The sequence below is a fragment of the Bos indicus genome, chromosome 4 (genome assembly GCF_029378745.1).
Source record: "Bos indicus isolate NIAB-ARS_2022 breed Sahiwal x Tharparkar chromosome 4, NIAB-ARS_B.indTharparkar_mat_pri_1.0, whole genome shotgun sequence".
NCBI classification, from domain to species: domain Eukaryota; kingdom Metazoa; phylum Chordata; class Mammalia; order Artiodactyla; family Bovidae; genus Bos; species Bos indicus.
In genome coordinates, this window is record NC_091763.1 from 67,854,962 (window position 1) to 67,880,479 (window position 25,518).

Consider the following 25,518-nt stretch of genomic DNA (forward strand, 5'->3'; position numbering starts at 1 on the left):
ACTGTTCACTAATACACTTGGTATAAATGAAACTACTTCTTCCAAATGAAATTAGTCATTGAAGACATTAAAGAAATTCCTTCCGTGGTAGCTTTTCTCATCAGATGGCTCCAAAACAAAGACCTCAACAATATTAGCATAAATGGTTCAGGAACGGTGGTTTTGGGCATTTCCAAAGAGAAGTTCCCTTATATTTCTGCTACTTCAATAACAGAGTATAAATCAGAGCCTTGGCATTTACTACTCCACTGAGCTATTAATTTTAAGTCTTCTACTGATTCAGTTCCAACTATATGTATGATGGAAATAACTTTTATTTATTGTTTAAATCATACAATAATCCAAGCAAACTCATCAGTTCAAGGATATTAAATCAAAATCTATTTACTATTGAGTAGGATTTAGTTTAAGATAGAAGCTTCCTGGAGAGCCAAATCTGGGGCTTAGTGAGATCATCTTACTCTAGAAATGATGTCAGAAGGCTGTTTGGGTGCTTACCTAGGAAGGTACCAGGGTTCTGTTATTGATCGATCTGTACAAAATAATTTATCATGTCAATGCCTTTTCTTCTTCCTATCTGATTACTTCTTATTGATGAATCTCTTATTTTAGCATTATCAAAAGGTCATGAGCCAATACTATATCTAATTCAAAAAGGCCTTATTAGGCTTATATCATATCAACCTTAAGAACTGACCAGTTCTGTGAGGATGATCTGAATAGCCACACTGGAACATATTTTTTCATAAATTTAGAAACAGTGTCAGACCTTCCCAACTTTTCAGACCATTTTTACTTTAGAATTAAAAAAAAACTTTCTTGTTGTGAGAACATTTAACACAAGATATAACCTCTTAATAAGCTTTTAAGTATATTATTACATTTTATGTACTTTATTACATATTATTATTACACTTTATACATTATTGTTGACTATCGGTATACTGTTGTATAGCAGGTCTCTTACTCATCTTTCTTGACTGATACTGCATGCTGGTTGACTAGTAACTAACTCCCTATTTCCTTTTCCTCTGAGCTCCTGGCAACCATCACTCCACTCTGATTCTATAAATTCAACTATTTTAGGCACAAGAGAATCATGTTGTATTTGTCTCTCTGTGACTGGCTCATTTCACTTAGCATAATAACTTTACAGCCAGCATGTATATGATAAAAATGCTCAATACCACTAATCGTCAGAGAAATGAAAATCAAAACCACAATGGGATTAACGTGACACACCAGTCATGATGGCTAGTATCAAAAAAAAAAACAAAGACTAGTGCTGGCGAGGCTGTGGAGAAGTTGAAACATCTGTATATTATTGGTGGGGATATAGAATGGTGAAGCTCGACAGAAAACAGTACAGAGTAGGAGTAGCAGGTGGTCCCTCAGCCGTGTCCAGCTCTTTGCGACCCAATGGACCATAACCCGCCAGGCTCCTCTGTCCATGGGATTCTCCAGGCAAGAATACTGGAGTGGATTGCCATTCCCTTCTCTAGAGGATTTTCCCAACCCAGGGATTGAACCTGGGTCTCCTGCATTGCAGGCAGATTCTTTACCATTTGAGCTACAGGGAAGTCCTAAAAATGTACAGAAGTTTCAAAAATACACTTGCACGCACACACACACACACACATTTGGGGCTTCCCAGGTGGCACCAGTGGTAAAGAACCCACCTACCAATGCAGATGACACAAGACATGTGGTTCAATCCTTGGGTCGGGAACATTTATACATTTATCTACTATATGATCCCCAAATTCCACTGCGGGGTATTTATTCAAAAGAATGAGAATAAAGATCTCAGATCTTGAAGAGATATTAGCACACCCATAGTCATGGAAGCATTATTCACAGTAGCTATGATGTGTAAACAACCTAAATGTCCACTGACAGACAAATGAATAAAGAAAATATGGTGTATTCAGGCTGAAAGAAGGGAATTCTGTAGTATGCAATTTTTTTCAGAAAAAGCTAACACTTTTTGAGCATTTACCATGCTAAATGCTCACATACATTATTTTATTTAATCCTCATAGACACCTATAGAGTTAATTATTATTATGTCCCCATTTTGCAGGTGAGGAAAAGAGACCAAGTGCAGCTCAAAAATATGCCTAAGGTCTCAGAACAGTAAGTGGTGGAGCCAGAACCCAAGCCCAACTCTTCTGACTAGTGATAAGTTCTATTTCTCCCTAAAGCCCACATACTCTTCACTAGCATGCAATATTGTTTCCATTCATCAAGATTTATTTAACTCAAAAGCAAATCTTTTCAAAGCTGAAATCTTTTCAAATCTTAAAAGTTTGACTTATTCGGAATTTTCTAGAAGAATATATTAGAAAATCACAAAAGTTGTTTCTCTCCTCTATACAGATTAAATATATCCTTGGCTCAAACCATAGGGGGTGAATTATTGTACCAGCCTAAAAGTTATTGTTTTGAGAATCTTTAATAAATCAAGCTCATTTCATTATCAGATCAGATCAGATCAGTCGCTCAATCGTGTCCGACTCTTTGCGACCCCATGAATCGCAGCACACCACGCCTCCCTGTCCATCACCAACTCCTGGAGTTCACTCAGACTCACGTCCATCGAGTCAGTGATGCCATCCAGCCATCTCATCCTCTGTCGTCCCCTTCTCCTCCTACCCCCAATGCTTCCCAGCATCAGAGTCTTTTCCAATGAGTCAACTCTTCACATGAGGTGGCCAAAGTACTGGAGTTTCAGCTTCAGCATCATTCCTTCCAAAGAAATCCCAGGGCTGATCTTCAGAATGGACTGGTTGGATCTCCTTGCAGTCCAAGGGACTCTCAAGAGTCTTCTCCGACACCACAGTTCAAAAGCATCAATTCTTCGGCGCTCAGCCTTCTTCACAGTCCAACTCTCCCATCCATACATGACCACAGGAAAAACCATAGCCTTGACTAGACGAACCTTTGTTGGCAAAGTAATGTCTCTGCTTTTGAATATGCTATCTAGGTTGGTCATAACTTTCCTTCCAAGGAGTAAGCATCTTTTAATTTCATGGCTGCAGACACCATCTGTAGTGATTTTGGAGCCCAGAAAAATAAAGTCTGACACTGTCTCCACTGTTTCCCCATCTATTTCCCATGAAGTGGTGGGACCGGATGCCATGATCTTCGTTTTCTGAATGTTGAGCTTTAAGCCAACTTTTTCACTCTCCACTTTCACTTTCATCAAGAGGCTTTTGAGTTCCTCTTCACTTTCTGCCATAAGGGTGGTGTCATCTGCATATCTGAGGTTATTGATATTTCTCCCAGCAATCCTGATTCCAGCTTGTGTTTCTTCCAGTCCAGCATTTCTCATGATGTACTCTGCATATAAGTTAAATAAGCAGGGTGACAATATACAGCCTTGATGAACTCCTTTTCCTATTTGGAACCAGTCTGTTGTTCCATGTCCAGTTCTAACTGTTGCTTCCTGACCTGCATACAAATTTCTCAAGAGGCAGGTCAGGTGGTCTGGTATTCCCATCTCTTTCAGAATTTTCCACAGTTTATTGTGATCCACACAGTCAAAGGCTTTGGCATAGTCAATAAAGCAGAAATAGATGTTTTTCTGTAACTCTCTTGCTTTTTCTACGATCCAGTGGATGTTGGCAATTTGATCTCTGGTTCCTCTGCCTTTTCTAAAACCAGCTTGAACATCAGGAAGTTCACGGTTCACGTATTGCTGAAGCCTGGCTTGGCGAATTTTGCGCATTACTTTACTAGCGTGTGAGATGAGTGCAATTGTGCGATAGTTTGAGCATTCTTTGGCATTGCCTTTCTTTGGGATTGGAATGAAAACTGACCTTTTCCAGTTCTGTGGCCACTGCTGAGTTTTCCAAATTTGCTGGCATATTGAGTGCAGCACTTTCACAGCATCATCTTTCAGGATTTGGAATAGTTCAACTGGAATTCCTGCCTAAATTGTGCAGAAACTTACAAACTCTTTTCAAATCTCTTTTTTTAAAAAAAATTTCTTGCATTGAAGTACAAGAATAAGCTTTGAGGGAAAAAACAACAACAACAACAAACTATGGCTAGGAACTGCAAAGGACAATAGTAGCTCACCACATTCGTATGGTATGGTACAGATTTCATACTAATTCTTATAGTCTTTTTTTTTTAACATGATATAGGCAGAAGAGTCACTACTTGATACAGTTGAGGCTCAGAGAGGTGCAACGACTAGTTCAAGGTCAGACCTTTAGCCCATGACTACAATCCAGGTTTTCTAGTGCTGTGTCCACTGCTGTTTCCCCATGTGCCTCTGCTCTGCACAAAACACAGAAACATCCTCTTATTCCCAGAGAATGCTTCACTGTCATCTTGGAGAAACAGGGAAGGGCTTAGATGTGTGGTTTTCTCACTGGAAATGATGGTGTCTATCTCAATGTCAGATGACAGGGGGAAATAAGTAGGCACCGAACAATTTTCTCTTTTAGAGTTATCTCAAAATTTACCCAAGTTAGGGCCTTCCCTCGTGGCTCAATGGTAAAGAATCCACCTGCCAATGCAGGGTGTGATCCCTGATCCAGGAAGATCCCACACGCCGAGGAGCAACTAAGCCCATGAGCCACAACTTCTGAGCCTGTGCTCTAGAGTCCAGAAGCCACAATTACTGAGCCCATGTACTGCAACTACTGAAGCCCACACACTCTAGACACTGTGCTCTGCAACAAGAGAAGCCACCATAATGAGAAGCCTGCACACTGCAACTAAAGAAGCTTCTGCACAGCAATGAAGACCCAGCACAGCCAAACAAACAGACAAAATCTACCCAAGTTAAAGTCCTTTGGCCACCTGATGCACAGTCAACTCACTGGAAAAGGCCCTGATGCTGGGGAAGATTGAAGGCAGGAGGAGAAGAGGACAGGGGATGAGATGGTTGGATGGCATCACCAACTTACTTGATATGAGTTTGAGCAAACTCCAGGAGATGGTGAAGCACAGGATAGCCTGGTGTGCTGCAGTCCATGGGGTCACAAAGAGTCAAACACAACTGAGCTGCTGAACAACAACAAGGATAGAGAAGGTGTTTGAAGGCGTTTGTCTAGCAGAAACATTTGCCATGGGACACATGATATTCAGGAATTCTCTTGGCTAGGTCAGTGGTAGATCTGGATAAGCACTGTCTTTCAGACCCAGGCTATGGGCCACCTAGTGCTCCCTTGGAGCCACGCTGGGCAAGTCTTCTCCCAGATACGAGCTGTGGGCCTTTGAGCAAACTATAGAACTCCTCTGTGCCTGTTTCCTTCAGCAGCAAAATGAGGACAACAACCATCTACCTTACAGAACAATTCAGGGGCTTTGATGAGTTAAATGTAAAGTGCTTCGGACAAAACGTGGCGATGTGCCCAGATGAGAGCCATGATTTTTATTATATTAATGAATGGGCCTCTCGATTTCTTTATATATAAAGTGGGAATAATGATAAATCCTGTAACAATCAAATTGTATCCTGTCTTTGAAAGTTCCTGATAAATCATAAAATGTTCTGTGCATCTAGAGAGTGGCTGCTGTTGTCTTGAAGAGAACGTTACAATGTCTGAATTATACCTGCATTCCTTTTGCAAGGAATTTCCCCTTTCTTCTCAAATTGAGAAAGAAAGTGATTGACATTGTGATCCCTAGCCTAACCCCATTGGTAGTTTGTGAAGCAGGAATCTAATTGTTAAAGTTAGTGTTTAGCCAGTGGGGTGGGACAGTGTTTACCTACAATCTGGTGAGTCACCACACATCTCAGGGAGGCTGGGGTGGGAGGCCTGCCCTCTCTGTGAGTGGCTGTACCAGTGTAGAGATCTAGAATCCCAGAGCCCTACTGGTCCTGCAGGATTACCTGGGCAAAGGCACAGGATGCCTAGAATCCTGAAAAGTAGGACAACTGCTCACCATGTGGGTGGCTGCTCAGGGGAGCCTAGGGCAACACCAGTCCTAAAATCAGAGCTGCATCTGACAGAGAAGCAGATGTGTTGATGCAGGGTAAAAAATAGAATGAAATGGAGTTTGTTTGTTTGTTTTTTTCAGAATCTGAGATGAATGTGATTTCTGACAAGATCAGTAGGAGTGCAGTTGACACAAATGAGGGAAATATAAAGCACATCTCCTTTTCATATAGCATCGTGGTCTCAACCAGCAGCATACGCAAGGATTCCAAGCTCAAACATCTTTAGGAATTCACAGATGCCAAGTGGGGAAGCTGTACCCCACGCCTTACCCTGGCTCACTGTGGATGCTCCGTCCTCAAGGCCTCCTGCCTCCTCCCTGCTGCCTTCTCCTGCTAGAATTCTCCCCAGTTGTCCATGTTCAGTCTCAATGCCATCTCTTTACTAGGCTGCCTCTCAATCTCCACCTAGAACTAATCTCTTCCTACCATGTCCTCATAAAACTTTCAGTTGTACCCCTTTCATGCAGAGCTATGAAAGTTTACCTCGTTTCATAATGATCTGTGCAAACGGTCTCTGCCTTTTGCTTATAAGGGACTGCTTCTTGTCATCTCCATGTCAGGGTGACACCAACACCGCATGCTGCTCAAAGGAGCCCCTTGATAAATATTCATCAAGGGAATAAATAAATATTTGTTGGCGATAATTAACTTGAACTGAGAACTTCATGGCCTCCAAGAAAGGCTCTGAATTTGTTAAATGAAGCACTGCTCTTTTTCCCACCCCCGCTCTTACTCTTCAGGTTGTTTCATAACATCTCCTGCCAGGAACGGCTCCCACTACTAAATTATTAAGTGCCAGAGAAGCAGCAGCACCTTCTATGATTAAGTACTGAGTGAATCTGTGAGGAAGGGAAGCCCGCACTGCACCTAGTTTCAGAAGTGAGAACTGTCGAGTTTATTTTTGTGCTGCCTCTGTCACAGCTGGTGTGATTCCAACGATGGATTCTGGGATTGTGCTTTCCTTCTGCTCACCCCCTTGACACGAGCCACTTTGCTTTCTTTGTTTATTTTAAATATTTTCTTTACTTTATTGAGAAATGAGTTTCTGTTTTTTTCTTTTCTTTTTTTGGCTGCAATGCACAGCGTGAGGGATCCTAGTTCCCAAACAGAGATCAAATTGGTGTCCCCTGTGGTGGAAGAGTGGAGTCTGTACCACCGAACCTTCAGGGAAGTCCCCATCAACCTGAACCACTTTGAATACACATACCCAGAGCAAAATTTCAGGGGCACTAATGAGAAAGCAGAGTCTGTATTTCCTACCTGGAACCAGGGACTGCGCTAAAACCAGACTCAATGCTTGTAATCTATATTCACTCATTAGCTGTGTGGATGAGAGTTCTCTTCACAAAGAACTGAAGGACAGTTGGACGAGGAGTTTGAAAGTAGGATCATTGATCAATTTTTTTCTCTATGATTTGAGATTAACTTGATCACGTAAACAATTAGTGAGAGTTCTTCAGATGTCCTTCTACATTGCTTTCCCTCTTAGGAATATTGTCAGATACCCCCTACACTGGCTCCTCCATGGAGTCTTTCCATGAGGAAAATTCCAAACTCATCTGTCAAGTACATGGACTCATTCTTATGGATGATATCAATAAAGACTGTCAAGAATCCCAGCATCCTTTCCTCAACTCTCTGATCCTCAGGCTGAAGCTTCAAGGATAGTACCCCCAGGAAATCCCCTAAAGGTTACTGCTCACAATACCCACTTTCAAGCTTTAGATGTTAAAGAGACTTAGATAGCATAAAGCCCTGTTTAAAGACTAAAAATATAAATGAACTACTGAATTAATGGATGAATAAATGAAATAACACATTCTTAGAGATAATACTTAGCTCTTCTTGGTCCTTGGCTCCTAAATATCCTGATGTGGACTTATAGGTCTTGTTTTATTCTAAATGAAAATCATAAGATGTCTTCACTGAAAGAGACTTTAGTGATAGAAAGCCACGGCCTCACAAATGAACTTATCTATGAAACAGAAACAGACCCACAGACATAGAGAAGAAACTTGTGGTTGCTAAGGGAAAGTGGGGGTAGGGGAGGGATGAACTGGGAGTTTGGGGTTAATAGATGCTAATTATTATGTACAGAATGGATAAACAATAAAGTCCTCCTATATAGCACATGGAACTATAGTTAATATCCTGTGATAAACCACACTGGAAAAGAATATGAAAAAGAAAGCATACACGTTCTGAATCATTTTGCTGTACAGTAGAAATTAACATGACATTATAAATCAACTACATTTCAATTAAATATTGATAAAATTATTTTAAAGTCATGGTCTGATTTGTTCAAATGAAATTAGGGAAAAACTGCTTCTCTGGTTGTAGTGTAGGTAGGGGCTTGGAACCTCCAGCTCTAAGAAATGACACAGTTTGTCCAACATCAATACAGATTTCAGAGATAGAGCCATGACTCCTGAGCCCCTGGCTTGTTTTTCCCTGCTACATGCTATCTCCTTTTATGGATAAAGTGTTGTTTCTGGATACTTACTGGATAAAAAGACATTTCTCTGTCCCTAAAACAAATGAGCCATAGGCTACAGGAAGTTTTTCTTGTTGCTGTTGTTTTGCCTCTGTCCTCTGAAACATTTTATTTGTACATATTACATTCCTAGAAAAAGATTCAAGGATTTTCCCTTCTTCATGGGCCCTGATGCCAGCTGAGGTTGTCAGTACAATGCAACCAAACTGAAGGGATGAGAGCAGGCTATTCTGCCATTTCTCTGGATCTTTGAACTGCACACCAAATCTGTGGCTGATCACTCTACACTTATTTAGCCTGCCAGTGAGGTTCACAATTTTCCCAGCCATGTGATGATCAGTGATACCAAATTCACCAGTGCAACCATGCTTCATCATCATAGTTAGAAACCTGATGATGACTTTGGAGCATGGCTTAGTAAGCAACTGGCATTTGCCTCTCTTTTCAGCATTGTGGATACTCTTGAGAGCATCAGCCAGGACATTCATGTGCACCATAATGGCAGCAAGGAAAGATGGCAGAAAGAGCTAAAGGAAGTTTTGAACTGGGCTTCAGGGTAGTCACATAGTTGAAGGTAGGTCCTCCTTACAGACGTATTCCAGCTAAAAAATGAAGCAGAGATGATAGAAATGTACTTCACTATTTTGCAATTTCCAAAGTAATGGATCTAGGCAAGGACTGTCAATGACTGTCAGATTCCTGACAGAAGTACTCTACATTGTCTATGAAGTACTCTTTTCAAAAAAATGAACTTGATGCTAAATCAAGCCAAGAAAGTCTAAATCACCAATTTACGGGAAATATAAGAAACAAAGGAACTTGTTAAACTGGAAGCATAGGAATGGAATCAACAATATTCACAGTCTGCAAAACTCTACAAACTCTTTAGCAAATAAATTTCAAGGTAAAACAAAAAAAAAGGAGGGCAAGGGAGCAGAATGTGTTGTAAAAGCATCATGAAAGACATGTCAACCAACTTCAATGCATAGAGAGTATTTCAGTCCCAATTAAAATAAAGTGCACTTGTTATCTGGGAAAACACCAAATGGAACAGACATACTGGTGTTCCTGGGGCCCTGGAGTAGGAAGCAGCAGCCCAGTCCACATCACTGAGGTGGAGAAATCAAGGCCAAGCTGGGCTCCTGGTCAAGAACAGGAAGACCAAATCCCTGGATGAGATTTCTCTCTTCTCCATGCCCATCACAGAATCTGAAATCACCAACTTTCTCCTGGGGATGTGCCTCAAGGATGAGGTGTTGAAGATAATATCCACAAAAGCAGACCTATGCTAGCCATTGGACCGGGTTCAAGGTATCTGTTGCCATCTGGACTACAATGGGCGTGTCAATCTGAGTGTTAAGTGCCCAGAAGAAGTCATCAAGGCCATCCTAGAGGCCATCATCCTGCTCAAGCTCTCCATTGTCCCAGTGTGGCAATGCTCCTGGAAGAGCAAGACAAGCAAGTACCACACTGTCCCTGCAAGATGCCCACCTCCATGGGCATCTTTTTCCACCCCAGAGACACTGGCGTCATCCTGGCCTCTGCATTCAAGAAGTCACTACTGATGGCCAGCATGGATGACTGCCACACCTCGGCTGGGGGCTGCACTGCCAGTCTTGACCACTGTGATTTCATCTCCAAGACTTACAGCTGACCTCTGAAAAGAGACTGTGATCACCAAGCTTCCCTGTCAGGAATCCAGTGACCATCTCCTATCGATTCACACCTGAGTTTCCCTGCAGAGAACTCAGGCTCCATCTATGGCCACCACTGTTGCAATTCTATATGAGAAATATAAAGTGAATTAATTAATAAAAAATAAAGGGCAAAAATCCTATGGAACAAATAAGGATGTCTGAAAGATGTTTAAAAATACTAAACTATGGGTAAAATTTTAGGTGGAAGTATGGTATCATGGTTGTGTGCTGTTCTGTGCCAAGTTGCTTCAGTTGTGTCTGACTCTGTGACACCCTGCACTATAGCTCGCCAGGCTCCTCTGTCCACGGGATTCTCCAGGCAAGAATACTGGAGTGGGTTGCCATGCCCTCCTCTAGGGATCTTCTTGACCCAGGGATTGAACCCACATCTCCTGCATTGGCAGGCAGGTTTGTTTTTTTTAATCATTAGCATCACCTGGGAAGCCTGGTATCATGGTTACTTCTCTTTAAAAAACTTTAATGAACTTGTCTTTCATACTTATATTCCAAATACTTACAGATAAAATGCTATGATATATAGGATATTGCTTCTAATAACCTTTGGAGTGGCTGGAAATGGGTAGATACACCAATGAAATGTAGCCAGTTATGGGCTGATAACTGTTTAAGTTGTGTGGTAGGTCCACGCTGGGTCTCTTATGACTTTTGTACTTCTATAATGTCTGAAATGTTTGTGATTAAAATATTTAAGAAGTTTTGTTCACAATTAGAACAAAAGGTAGCTCTTCCTAACTGTTAAAGAAAAAAAGAGAGAGAGAGAGAGTTTTAGGCCAGGAATGGAAGGAATGGATTTCACATGAAGGTAAGAAGTTTTTGGAAATGAATGGGTTTCTCATTATGACTGAAGCATGAGGAATCTCCCAGAAGTGATAACAAGAGTATCCAATCTGTTTTGACTGAAGCTTGACTAGATCAGGCAGGCAGCCTGCTGGTGGTGAAGGTGGTATCTCATGAAAAAGGCCTGGTCTCACTGACTAGGTCTTGATCTCACTATATATGTTGTGGGTGATGACAGCAGCCTAGCCTCTGTTACAACTAACTCACAACATGATATTAATAAGTTATATATTTTGCAATGTAACTAAGAAACCATTCCATAACTTCAAGATCAAATCTCAAATGGACAACACAAATGACTGCCATACTACCCAAAGCAATCTATAGACTCAACACAATCCCTATCAAGCTACCAATGGTATTTTTCACAGAACTAGAACAAATAATTTCACAGTTTGTATGGAAACACACAAAAACCTTGAATAGCCAAAGCAATCTTGAGAAAGAAGACTAGAACTAGAGGAATCAACCTTCCTGACTTCAGACTTTACTACAAAGTGATAGTCATCAAGACAGTATGATCAATGGAACAAAATGGAAAGCCCAGAGATAAATCCATGCACCTATGGACACCTTATCTTCAACAAAGAAGGCAAAAATATACAATGGAGAAAAGACAATCTTTAATAAGTGGTGCTGGGAAAACTGGTCAACCACTTATAAAAGAATGAAACTAGAATATCTTCTAACACCATACATGAAAATAAACTCAAAATGGATTAAAGATCTAAATGTAAGATCAGAAACTATAAAATTCTTAAAGGAACACATAGGCAGAACACTCTTTGACATAAATCACAGCAAGATCTTCTATGACCCACCTTTTTCCCAGAGTAATGGAAATAAAAACAAAAATAAACAAATGAGACCTAATTAAACTTAAAAGCTTTTATACAGTGAAGGAAACTATAAGCAAGGTGAAAAGGCAGCCTTCAGAATGGGAGAAAATAATAGCAAATGAAGCAACTGACAAAGAATTAACCTCCAAAATATACAAGCAGCTCATGCAGCTCAATACCAGAAAAATAAACAACCCAGTCAAAAAGTGGGCCAATGTTCCAGTGGAATCATTGTGGTATCCTCCTGGAGGCCAAAGAACTAAACAGACATTTCTCCAAAGAAGACATATAGATGGTTAATAAACACATGAAAAGATGCTCAACCTCATTTCTCATTATCAGAGAAATGCAAATCAAAACCACAATGAGGTATCATTTCACACCAGTCAGAATGGCTGCCATCAAAAAGGCTACAAACAATAAATGCTGCAGAGGGTGTGGAGAAAAGGGAACCCTCTACACTGATGGTGGGAATACAAACTGGTACAGCCACTATGGAGAACAGTGTGGAGATTCCTTCAAAAACTGGAAATAGAACTGCATATGACCCAGAAATCCCACTGCTGGGCATACACACCAAGGAAACCAGAACTGAAAGAGACACAGGTATCCCAATATTCATTGCAGCATGGTTTACAGTAGCTAGGACACGGAAGCAACCTATATGTGCATCGTCAGAGAAACGGATAAGGAAGTTGTGGTACCTATACACAATGGGATATTTTTCAGCTATAAAAAAGGATGCATTTGAGTCAGCTCTACTGAGGTGGATGAAATTGGAGCCTATTATACAGAGTGAAGTAAGTCAGAAGGAGAAACACCAATACAGCATAATAATGCATATATATGGAATTTAGGAAGATGGTGACGACGACCCTATAAGCGAGGCAGCAAAAGAGACACAGATGTAAAGAACAGATTTTTGGACTTTGTGGGAGAAGGTGAGGGTGGGATGATTTGAGAGAATAGCACTGAAAAAATGTATATTACTAAATGTAAAATAGATGACTGGTGTGAGTTCAATGCATGAAGCAGGGCCCTCAAAGCTGATGCTCTGGGACAACCCAGAGGGATGGTGTGGGGAGGGAGGAGGGAAGGGGGTTTAGGATGCAGGGGTCAGGATGAGGGGTTCAGGATGTGCACCCATGGCTGGTCCATGTAGATGTGTGGCAGGGGCCACCACAGTGTTGTGAACTGTTGTCCTCCAATTAAAAAAAAAAAAAAAAGTCATTGGGCTTACCCCCAGTACAGCATTCCTGAAGCAGATCAGAATGCTCCAGGCTGGCAATCAGCCCCTCTGGATTCTAAGTAGCCCCGAAAGGATGCAGTGGCTTGCACACTGGAAAATTTATCTATGACCCTAAGCCACCCCCAAGACCATTTGTAAATTACTGCTTGAGTAATTTACAAATATTGAGATTTCATGACCTGAAGAAATAAAGGTTTCCACTAATGCCTACTGTGCTCAGGCAATCAGTCACTCACTGACAAGATCTTGTTTGAATGTCATGAAGTCAAATATGTTATTAAATATGACAATTTCCAAAAGGGACCCAGGACAGCTAATGATCAGTCATCAAGCAGTGAAATCAGTGTATGGAGGGATCCCAAAGCTTACCTCTGACTTCGTCTTTCACAAACCCAAATCCAATGCAGCAATCACGCTTCATTCAGTTCACATAAAGTCGAAATGATCTTTTATTCTAGGGGTAATGACTTGATGATTTGACACCTATGAGTCATAAGCAGCCCTTAGTGAAAAGCCCTGTGACAATGTGTCAGCTCACATTTAAACCTTAGTTATGTTTCCCACTCTGTTCCCAGCAGTCCCCATCTTCATTGCATCTGGGGTAGGGTTCTGGGCCCTGGCTCAATGAGTGGACTCAGTTTCAGACCAAATATATTGCAATGAACCTTAAAAATTCACACATTTGCTATGAGACTTTCTTCAAGGGGAAAATACATTTTCAGTTATTTGGCCAAAACAAGCAAAATGTTCAAAATGTTGAAACAGGGAGGCCCCCACTATTTCATTACTGCATTGCTGAAGCAAAGAAGTGAAGACATTTTTCTTTGTGGCTCCAGTAAGCAGGCAGACATTTATCAACTGGGACACTCTACAATGGATATCTAATCAGATACACTAGTCCTCTGGGTAATTCTAAATTTCTGCAGAGAAAGTTTGGCTTCTTTTCCTTAATGACTGCATTTGGAGTATGAACTAAAATGGTCAAAATTTTCAATACATCTTTGAGAAGGGTTAAGCACAAAAATCCTGTTAAACAATAATGGGATTTGTGTGTGAAACATGACACTCTTTGAACACTTTTGAGAAAGTTACTCTGCTCTTTCCCCTCCGAGTAATAACAATTCAACATTATTTAACATAATCCTACTGACAGGTAATTTCTGACATGAAATTTATTACTGACTTGCCCTTGGAGGGCATGTTTCACTATTAATGTTTCCTTTTAAAAGCTATAGCATGCGTTAGATTCTCCTACAGCGTTTCCCCATGTTTTCCTTGGAAACCCCTATTTTCTGTGGTATTTTACATTGCCCAAGTCTGTTTTAACTCTGTATCCTTACATACACACAGACACACCCCTACTCTTCAGAAATAGGAACAGACATATACCTAACATTGAAACATTTATTCTACCATTATTAGGTTTACCTATAACTAAATAAACAACATTAGTAATGTATAAATTTGAATCAGTTTCTCCTGTACCTAACTGGGTATGTGATTGAGTGAGCTAGAGGGCTTGACTTCAACAGGACTATGCCAGGACCTGGGAATGCGGCAGACTAGACTGAGGCTGATGTCCATATAGGGCCAGTGAGACCTGCAAGTGTCTGCCCTCATTGGTGCTTTCAGCCTTTCACAATGCAGGACATGTGAGACTGTTCAGAACACATCTGTGATTCTGACTCATCCAGAGAAATGATTTTTTACCTGGTGAGTCAGCATGAAGCTAGGTATTTCCCTACCTGTGCTAACCATACAAGGGCATTGCTACCTGGAAGGTTAGGTCATCTGCCCCAGAAGGAAACACACACCATCTTTGCTTTTTCTGCAACAGCTTTACTGGCATCATGAGCTCAAAGGACAGAGCTGATGACGTGGTGTCCTTCCTTTGAAAGGGAAATGTTGTCTAAATGGCTCATTGGCTGGCAAAGCAGCAAGGAGACAAGTGAAAAAAATTCACTCATTCATCCATCCATTCATTCTTTATTTATTCGTCTGTAGTTTTAGGGAGGCCAGGTGTATTGAGTTATAATTTACAGATGCTAAAATTCACCCTTTTTAACACTGCAATTCATATAGTCATGTAACTACTGCCACAACCAAGATAAAGAAGAGCTTCACCACCTCAAAACACTCCCTTGTTCATTTAGTAGTTGACCCCTTTCCCCAGTCACCATATTTATTTAAAGAGAATATTCAGACCATTTACAACAGAAACACAAATTCACCTGCATGTTGTAACTTGTCCTTAATGTAGTGGCAAGATTTACTGGTAATGAGCTTCAGGGACCCTCCATCCCACTGGAAGTCTGAGAATGTGCTGGGCGAAACCTACTGCCTCACAGTGGCCCTAATGAATAACCTATTTCTGCAGAAAAACACCTAGCAGTGACTCGACCAGGAGATTTCTAAGCTTCCTAACTCTTCTTCCCCTAAGTTTCAGAAGGCTAAGGTCCCTTCAGTCTCCCACCATAGTCTAACTGGAAAAAGCTGGGGATACATACATTCTCCCCAGCCTTGGCCCCTGCCTCTCCTCCCAGAGACTGACACACACAGGCAACTCTCTCTCTCTCTCTTTTACACACACACACAACAGATGCAACAACAACAACAAAAAAACTGCCAAGACAGTCTGTCTTCCAAGGTGGTCGTTAAATCTCTAAGGCCACAACGGGACCTTCTGGGCCCAGACCCACGCAGAAGCCTGGGGTGAAAATCCTCTACCCCGAGAAGCTGGAACTGATCCGAAGGTCTTGCACATTAGGGAAGAGTTACATTCCTAGGTTACTGGGCCATTAGCAGCTCCACCATCCATTTTTCATTTGAAGGAACCTTTTTAAAGCTTGAATTCTTATCTTTGGGAGGCCTGTAAATGCAGTTCTTGTGTTTTCATTGGGTTTATTTAGCCTAGGGGATTTAGGTCCCTCTGTTTAAGCAGTAAATTTTCCCCTTTGTGTAAATGTATGTGGTTAATATACTTAAAAATCCATCAGGCAAGGCTAACAAAAATGCAGCCGCCTTTACACAGCAGTTTTTGGCAAGAATATAGTCACTCAGGATGGCTGTGCGGTGCTTATAATTGAATTGTGGTCACTAAGCCGAATGCTATCAACTTCTGGAAAAACCCAAAGCCAGATAGCTCTGAGCACTCCTTTCACCACCTTCCCTCTGGCCCCTCTCCTTGCTGCCAGCTCCCCCTGATCACCCAGCTGGCAGAGTGGGACGCAGAGCAGCCCAAGGTGAATAAATAGGACACACTGCTCCAGTCTTTAAACACGTGCTAGAAAAGATGGGTTCCAGGCCTGAAAGGACATACTGAAGACCTGATGGCATGAGCTGCAACACTTGGAAGGTCAGTGCCAGAGAAGCTGCTCAAGAAAAGGAAAATGACAAAGGTCCCTTCCAGCTTTCAGTTCTTGCTTGAGAATAAAACTAACCTTTGGCCACTCAAATCAACACTATCTGACACTAGGGCACAGATCCCAGCCCCCTCCGAAGGCTGCCCTCACAATGGTAACCTTGGGTGATCTGTAGTCCATTAGTTTATATTTCCTCCTTCCTTCTCTGACCCTACATGCTCACCTCTCTGCTTTTCCCTCCCCAACACTTGTGGCAGAGCCTAGTCAAGCATGCAGGTTCAGAAGCTGGGGGCTCTGACCATGACAAGCATGAAGCCTTCTCACTTAGCTACCACTGTTGCCAGTGGCAGGAGACCAAGTGACCACCACACACCCTAGGGCATCCAACTCAACCAGGTGGCCTCGGGCCATGACAGATATGAACCGAAAGGAGAAAACCCGCTCACTGCACAGAGTTGAGACAGGAGAAAAGAAAAAATCCTGCCATACAACTCTCTCTTACCTAAACACGGAAACTAATCACAATCAAAACACACATAAGAGGATTTTTCTACTTAACAACTGTCTTTTAGGGAATTCCCTGGCAGTCCAGTGGTTAAAACATGTGCTTTCACTGCTGTAGGCCTGGGTTTGAACCCTGGTTGGGGAACTAAGATCCTGTAAACAATATGATGTGACAAAAATAGTAATAATAAAGAAATGAAAAGAAAAGGACTTTAAAAAAACAAACTTTTAATAGAAAGAAATAAAAATAAAAACTACCTTTTTCATTAGGTCAATATTTCCTATCTCTCCCAGGCATTGTGCTCATTCAACAAATACTCTATAAATGGGCACATCTTAAAAATAACAATAGTGCCTGGGTTCTTTGGGTGCATGAGCCCATCCCATATACCACGTCAAGCACTGCAAAAGCACTTGGGACTCAACTACCATTCTAGAGTAAATACTGGAGAAAATGTGCTCCTGGAGCTAAGGAGCCTAGCAGCAGGTGAGCTCAGGGCCTAGAAATTGGTCAAGAGGGAAACTACAGGTGCTCTAGCACAAATGGCTTCAGAGCAAAGGATGAACCAGCTCATAGAACTCAGACCTAAAAGAAAGCTGCGTCTAAAATGCATGAGTCAGAAGAGCACTCATTTCTCAAAAGGTAGACACACAACCTACTACTCAAGAACTACTGTGCTAGTTCAAATTATTGCTCCTTTCTGCTGACAGTGGTTGTGTAACTATCTCAGGTACATCTGAAAGGCCATTTAAAGTTGCACCTTGGGACTTTCTGGCAGTGCAGTGGTAAAGAATCCTCCTTGCAATGTAAGTGACGAGAATTTGATCCTTGGTCACGCAAGTAAGATCCCACATGCCTCAGGGCAACTCACCCACACACCTCAACCAAACAGTCCCAGTGCCACAAAGAAAGATCCCATGTGTCCAAAAAGACCTAATGCAAAAAAGACACATGTACCCTAATATTCCAGTGATAGAAGCAAGGTCCGATGCTGTAAGAGCAATATTGCATAGGAACCTGGAATGTTAGGTCCATGAATCAAGGCAAATTGGAAGTGGTCAAACAGGAGATGGCAAGAGTGAACGTCAACATTCTAGGAATTAGAGAACTAAAATGGACTGGAATGGGTCAATTTAACTCAGATGACCATTATATCTACTACTGTGGGCAAGAATCCCTTAGGAGAAACGAAGTAGCCACCATAGTCAACAAAAGAGTCCGAAGTGCAGTACTTGGATGCAATCTCAAAAACGACAGAATGATCTCTGTTCATTTCCAAAGCAAACCATTCAATATCATGGTAATCCAAGTCTATGCCCCGACCAATAACACTGAAGAAGCTGAAGTTGAACGGTTCTATGAAGACCTACAAGAACTTTTAGAATTAACACCCAAAAAAAGATGTCCTTTTCATTATAGGGGACTGGAATGCAAAGTAGGAAGTAAGAAACACCTGGAGTAACAGGTAAATTTGGCCTTGGAGTACAGAAAGAAGCAGGACAAAGGCTAATAGAGTTTTGCCAAGAGAACGCTGGTCATAGCAAATACCCTCTTCCAACAACACAAGAGAAGACTCTACACATGGAAATCATCAGATGGTCAACACTGAAATCAGATTGATTATATTCTTTGCAGCCCAAGATGGAGAAACTCTATACAGTCAGCAAAAACAAGACTGGGAGCTGACTGTGGCTCAGATCCTTATTGCCAAATTCAGACTTAAATTGAAGAAAGTGGGGAAAACCACTAGAGCATTCAGGTATGACCTAAGTCAAACCCCTTATGATTATACAGTAGAAGTGAGAAATAGATTTAAGGGATTAGATCTGATAGACAGAGTGCCTGATGAACTATAGACAGAGGTTCGTAACATTCTACAAGACAAAGTAAGCAAGACCATCCCCAAGAAAGAGAAAGGCAAAAAGGCAAAATGGCTATCTGAGGAGGCTTAACAAATAGCTGCGAAAAGAAGAGAAGCGAAAAGCAGAGGAGAAAGGTAAGATATAAGCATCTGAATGCAGAATTCCAAAGAAGAGCAAGGAGAGATAAGAAAGCCTCCCTCAGTGATCAGTGCAAAGAAATAGAGGAAAACAATAGAATGGGAAAGACTAGAGATCTCTTCAAGAAAATTAGAGATACCAAGAGAACATTTCATGCAAAGATGGGCTCAATAAAGGACAGAAATGGAATGGACCTAACAGAAGCAGAAGATATTAAGAGGAGGTGGCAAGAATACACAGAAAAACTGTACAAAAAAGATCTTCATGACCCAGATAATTACAATGGTGAGATCACTCACCTAGAGCCAGATATCCTGAAATGTGAAGTCAAGTGGGCCTTAGAAAGCATCACTATGAACAATGCTAGTGGAGGTGATGGAATTCCAGTTGACCTATTTCAAATCCTGAAAGATGATGCTGTGAAAGTGCTGCACTCAATATGCCAGCACATTTGGAAAACTCAGCAGTGGCCACAGGACTGGAAAAGGTCAGTTTTCATTCCAATCCCAAAGAAAGGCAATGCCAAAGAATGCTGAAACACAATTGCACTCATCTCACATGCTAGTAAAGTTATGCTCAAAATTCTCCAAGCCAGGCTTCAGCAATACATGAACCGTGAACTTCCAGATGTTCAAGCTGGTTTTAGAAAAGGCAGAGGAACCAGAGATCAAATTGCCAACATCCACTGGATCATGGAAAAAGCAAAAGAGTTCCAGAAACACATCTATTTCTGCTTTATTGACTATGCCAAAGCCTTTGACTGTGTGGATCACAATAAACTGTGGAAAATTCTGAAAGAGATGGGAATACCAGACCACCTGACCTGCCTCTTGAGAAACCTGTATGCAGGTCAGGAAGCAACAGTTAGAACTGGACATGGAACAACAGACTGGTTCCAAATAGGAAAAGGAGTATGTCAAGGCTGTATATTGTCATCCTGCTTATTTAACTTCTATGCAGAGTACATCATGAGAAAAGCTGGGCTGGATGAAGCAAAAGGTGGAATCAAGATTGCTGGGAGAAATATCAATAACCTCAGATATGCAGATGACACCACCCTTATGTCAGAAATTGAAGAACTAAAGGGCCTCTTGATGAAAGTGAAAGAGGAGAGTGGAAAAGTTGGCTTAAAGCTCAACATTCAGAAAATGAAGATCATGGCATCTGGTCTCATCACTTCATAGTGGCTGACTTTATTTTGGGGGGCTCCAAAATCACAGCAGGTGGTGACTGCAGCCATGAAATTAAAAGACGCTTACACCTTGGAAGGAAAGTTATGACCAATATAGACAGCATATTAAAAAGCAGAGACCTTACTTTGTCAACAAAGATCCATCTAGTCAAGGCTATGGTTTTTCCAGTAGTCATGTACGAATGTGAGAGTTGGACTATAAAGAAAGCTGGGCGCAGAAGAATTGATGCTTCTGAACTGTGGTGTTGGGAGAAGACTCTTGAGAGTCCCTTGGACTGCAAGGAGATCCAACAAGTCCATCCTAAAGGAGGTCAGTACTGGGTGTTCATTGGAAGGACTGATGCTGAAGCTGAAACTCCAATACTTTGGCCACCTGATGCAAAGAGTTGACTCATTGGAAAAGACCCTGATGCTGGGAAAGATTGAGGACAGGAGAAGGGAACAACAGAGGATGAGATGGTTAGATGGGCATCCCCGACTCAATGGACATGGGTTTGGGTGGACTCTGGGAGTTGGTGATGGACAGGGAGGCCTGGCATGCTGTGGTTCATGGGGTCGCAAAGAGTCGGACACGACTGAGCGACTGAACTGAACTGAACTGATACAAGGAATGAATTTAAATTAGTTCTAGTGAGGTGGATGAACCTAGAGCCTGTTATACAGAGTGAAATAAGCCGGAAGAGAAGAATAAATCTTGTATATTAACGCATATATATGGAATCTAGAAAAATGGTACTGATGAACCTATTTGCAGGGCAGAAATAGAGACTCAAACATAGAGAACAGGCTTATGGACACAGCGGAGAAAGGAGAGAATCGGAGAAATGAAGAGAGTAGCACTGAAATATATGTATTACCATGTATAAAATGGAAGTTGCCATACAGCACAGGGAGCTCAGCCTGGTGCTCTGTGATAACCTAGAAGGGTGGGATGGGGTGGAAGATGGGAGGGAGGTTCAAGAGGGAAAATACATACGTACACCTATGGCTGATTCATGTTGATATATGGCAGAAACCAACACAAAATTATAAAGCAATTATCCTCCAATTTATTTATTAAATAAATAAATTTATTTATTTAAAATAAATAACAGTTCCTCTTCCCCATCAATTTAATAAAGTTTACAATATTTTCAGCATAGAAGAAGCCCAATGAAGCTAAATAAATAAATAAAAGTACATATTTAAACCTGATAGCTCAGTTGGTAAAGAATCTGCCTGCAATGCAGGAGACCCAGATTCAGTTCCTGGGTAGGGAAGATCCACTGGAGAAGGGATAGGCTACCCACTCCAGCATTCTTGGGCTTCCCTTGTGGCTCAGCTACAAAAGAATCCACCTGCAATGTGGGAGACCTGGGTTTGAGCCCTGGGTTGGGAAGGTCCCCAGGAGAAGGGAAAGGCTACCCACTCCAGTATTCTGGCCTGGAGAATTCCATGGACTATAGTCCATGGGGTTGGAAAGAGTTGGACATGACTGAGTGACTTTCACTTCACATATTGAAAAAATAAAGTTATACCTCTGACATCCTGCTTTAAATGGTAAGCTCCAGGAGGAGTTATTTGATTTTCTTGTTATAACCATAGTTACTGCATGATATACAGGTAGGTCATAGAGTATAAATGAACACAGATGAGTAATTACTATTGATTAATATTTATGCCAATAACTACAAAATTTCCTCTTTTAAATTAAGGTAATTTAAGAAGAAATGTAGAGATCCTATTCTTTTCACATTTGAGCCAGGCAATACTTAAGCTTACATATAACCAACCATCCCTATCATTAACTTTTATTGACCTAAAGATTACTCATATATCAATCCATATCAAACCATCAAGTTGCCTCAAGCGTGTGTGCATGCTCAGTTGCTTCAGTTGTGTCCAACTCTTTGCGACCCTGGGGACTGTAGACTGCCGGGCTTGTCTGTCCATGAGATTCTCCAAGCAAGGATACTGGAGTAGGTAGCCATGACCTCCTCCAGGGATCTTCCTGACTCAGGGATCGAACACACATCTCCTGCACCTCCTGCATTGCAGGCGGATTCTTTACTGCTGAGCCACTGGGGAAGCCCAAGTTGCCCCATACCCTCAGGAATTCCAGAGCCCTGGTTTTAAGAAAAGCAGTAATGACTTCTGCAGGAGTAAACAATGAAATCTGATTTTCTAAAATAGTTTTTGGGTCACTGATCTAAGTCCTTACATTCTGGCTTTTAACATGCTTGTGAGCTGTTCCATGGGGATGGAGGAAAGCAGGAGCCAGGGAGGCAGGAAGACTGGGATTGATATCAAATGACATTTTAAAGCAGCATCCTTGACAGCCAAATTTTGCCTGGCTTTAACCACAGGCTAGTTAGCAGCTTCAATTACATAGCATTTCCTCTTTAACATTTCTCTCCCACCAACCCATATTTTAAAACGTAACATTTAATTTTACTGCCAAAAGGATCTTTCTGGCATTTTACTGCTAAAGTCCTATCTTTTTACCTATACTCCTTGACGTCCCCCACCCTTCACTATTAAGAAATCACAACTGAAAGAAAAAAGAAAATGGAAAATATGAAACCTGTGAACACACATAAGGGGGAAATATTCCTTGCCCCACTTTTTCCTAAAGAGTGAGGAAATACAATAAAAATGAAGGGCAAAAGGAGCTTGAGTGTGTGTGTGTGTGTGTGTGTGTGTGTAATCTGTATGGCACAAGAGGAAGCCATATAAGATCTCTCCGTGCCCTAATGTCATGCTTACTAAACAAAGCTCACAGCCAGTGACATTTCCCAGGAAATACCATGCCCTGTGCTGTTCAGTGTTTGTTTCAAAGGGCTAAGTCTGGAGGAAAACAAAGGAAGCTAGAGGGAGGAAGAAAAATTTAGTTTAACTGTACTGCTGTGAGCTCTAAAAGCAAGTCAAATCCCTAGCCTGCTTTTTGTATTTTGTTAGGAGAAAATCTTTTCAAGTATGCGCATGATTAAAAAAGAAAACTATAGGCATTGTTCTATTTTGGGGATAAGTCAGAGGTCTTTATCATTTTGTAGCTTAACAAATAAAAAGCATTAAACCACTTCCTTCCAATGCATCACATGTCCAGAGCTTGGTCCCATAACTAATGCAGAGTTGTGTACTTCATTAAAACTTAAGATCCTCCCTGGCTTATGGTTTTACAGATCCATAAGGCAGCAGTTGAAATATGGTACAATTTTCTCACATGGCAGGCAGCTAAGTGAATCCAGCCTGTCCTTACGGGTTGGATCCTCCTGGCAATGAGTGTGCTAGATGAATCTGCATTTTCCAGTGCCTGGTAGGCCTCACATGCCCCTAGCACATGTACACACACCCTGCTTCGCTCCCACTCCCAGGACATACTACACAGGGTCTTTCTTCTTCCTGCTTCTCCTTACATCAGTCACGTGGTCCCACATTTTACACATTGGTGGTGTTTTACTGGCTAAGTCATGTCTGACTCTTGCGACCCTGACTCTTGAGCCCACCAGGTTCCGCTGTCCATGGGATTTCCCAGGCAAGAATACTGGAGTGGGTTGCCATTTCCTTCTCCAGGACATCTTCCCAACCCAGGAATTGAACCCTAGTCTCGTGCACAATAGGCAGATTCTTTACCAACTGAGCTATGAGGGAAGTCCTTTATACATTACTGGAGTAGATTTATCCTCCAGCTCCAATACACGTATATTGGGTATTTTTTGACCATCTTCACTAATTTGTTCCCTTCATCTCCCCAACTCCTATCTCCACTCTGGCAACCATCAGTTCATTCTCTCTATCTATGGGTTAGTTTTTTAAGTCTCACTTCATTGTTACAAGTGGCAGGATTTCCTTCTTTGTTATGGCTTTATTATTCTTCATTGTACAGCTGACCCCTGAACAATGTAGGGGTTGGGGGCATTGTCAACCCTCCATATGATTGAAAATCAGCTATAACTTTTAGCTGGCCCTCCTTACCTGTGGTTCCTTCATATTCAACCTTTTGCATCCATGGATTCAACCAACTGTGGATCAAGTAGTACAGCAAATTTACTATAGAAAAAAATCTATGCGAGTGGACCCATGCAGTTTACATCCATGTTGTTCAGGACTCAACTGTGTGTGTGTGTGTGTGCACGCACACCACATCTCATTTATTCATTTGTCAATGGATACCTAGACAGGTTGTTTCTATGTCTTGGCTATTGTAAATAAACATGTGGGTACATGTATCTTTTTGAAATTCATATATTTTAAAAACTAGTTAAAGGGTTGCCATAAAAGTGTTGCCATAAGGTTTACCTAGAACCTCTCTGAAATAAAGAGAAAATCATAACTTTTATATTTGCCTCTAAAGTCTAACTGTAGCAACCACAATCTAGTTTTTCAAAGAGATCATTGTATTTGTCACATACAAATCTCTTATTTCTACCTTATATGAATAATGTAGATGGTATGTCTGAGACAGTTAAAAAGAAAAAAGGACATAGCGACAAGGAAAAGCCTTGCTGTACCTAACAAAATTCGCAAAGGTAGTAAGAATCAGTTCTGATTAGGAACATTTTGTAATCAAGAAGCAGAGGACAAATGAATATGAACCATCTCTGCTTGCCAAGGACTCTTTTCTAGGGATGAGAGGCTGTTCTCATACCAAAGGTGTCAGGAAGCCCATACAAAGTTGAGTGATTTGAATCAAGGGAACACGAGGGTTGATTATCCACACACTCTTAGCAAAGCAACAATGAAATTAATGTGCAAATATTTTTAAGTCAAACGAATACTTATACCCATAGGTGGAAATAGGTATATTTCTATATTTCATAGGCACAGGATACTTTGAGGAACAGAACTTTAACATCTCTAATTAGTTAGAACAATCCTGCTCCATGAGATAAATTCTCTTTCGGTGGTATTACATGGATATTTTAATCTTATAGAACATAAAAAGTGGTATTTGCTGTCAAAATATTGTCCCCAAATATTGTCATTTCCTCTGTCCTGAAAACAAAATTAAAAGGACAAGCAGGGGGATGTCATTAATGATTTTCAAGTTGTATTCTAATCACAATTTTTTTTAATTTACTGAGATAAAAATTACATATGATAAAATTTATCCATTTCATTTGGAAAATCGTTGAATGTTGACAAGTGTCTACATCTGTGTCACCACCAACACAAGTCAAGATATAAGGTATTTTTGTCACCCAAAAAGTTGTCTGATGTCCCTTTTCTGGCAGTCTCCTCCCAGGCCACCACTGACATGCCCTCTGCCTCTGAAGGGCATTTTGCCTATTGTAGAATTTTTTTTTTAATTTTATTTTATTTTTAAACTTTACATAATTGTATTAGTTTTGCCAAACATCAAAATGAATCCGCCACAGGCA

The 25,518-nt window shown here is 41.2% G+C and overlaps 1 protein-coding gene and 1 pseudogene across 3 annotated transcripts in view; one reads left to right on the top strand and one right to left on the bottom strand.

Annotated features, from left to right (window-relative positions):
- CREB5 (cAMP responsive element binding protein 5) overlaps positions 1-25,518 on the bottom strand; it is a 439,163-nt gene that overhangs the window by 202,416 nt on the left and 211,229 nt on the right. The window lies entirely within an intron of this gene.
- On the top strand, positions 8,853-10,264 carry LOC109557832 (small ribosomal subunit protein uS5 pseudogene; annotated as a pseudogene).